Here is a 365-nt window from a genome sequence, read left to right as displayed (position 1 = left end):
AAACGAGTCTAAGATTGAGAAGCTCAAGAAAGAGAAAAAATAACCACAACATGGAGTAGGGTGCATGATGGTAAATCCTCTCATACAGATCATAACTGTCTTAATTTTAGTTCTTATTTAATTTTATATGAATTTTTGCATAACACTAATCAATGTACCCAACAAGGTAATACAATAAAGATATTGAATTAGATGAATTATGAAAAGTAACAGTTTAAAGAAATATACTATTTTAATTTTAAATACAGTATAAAGTGCTTATATAGTATGAAGTCCTTAGAATCAGTTAGAAATGTTTGGACAATGCATAAACATCCTATATATTTCAAATTAACAACGATTGAAATTCATTAATATGAATATAT

This window comes from Monodon monoceros, unplaced genomic scaffold, assembly GCF_005190385.1.
Source record: "Monodon monoceros isolate NGI ecotype Baffin Bay Population unplaced genomic scaffold, NGI_Narwhal_1 Super_Scaffold_12, whole genome shotgun sequence".
Lineage (NCBI taxonomy): Eukaryota > Metazoa > Chordata > Mammalia > Artiodactyla > Monodontidae > Monodon > Monodon monoceros.
The sequence above is the reverse complement of the archived record's forward strand: the minus strand, read 5'-3'. Positions refer to the sequence as shown.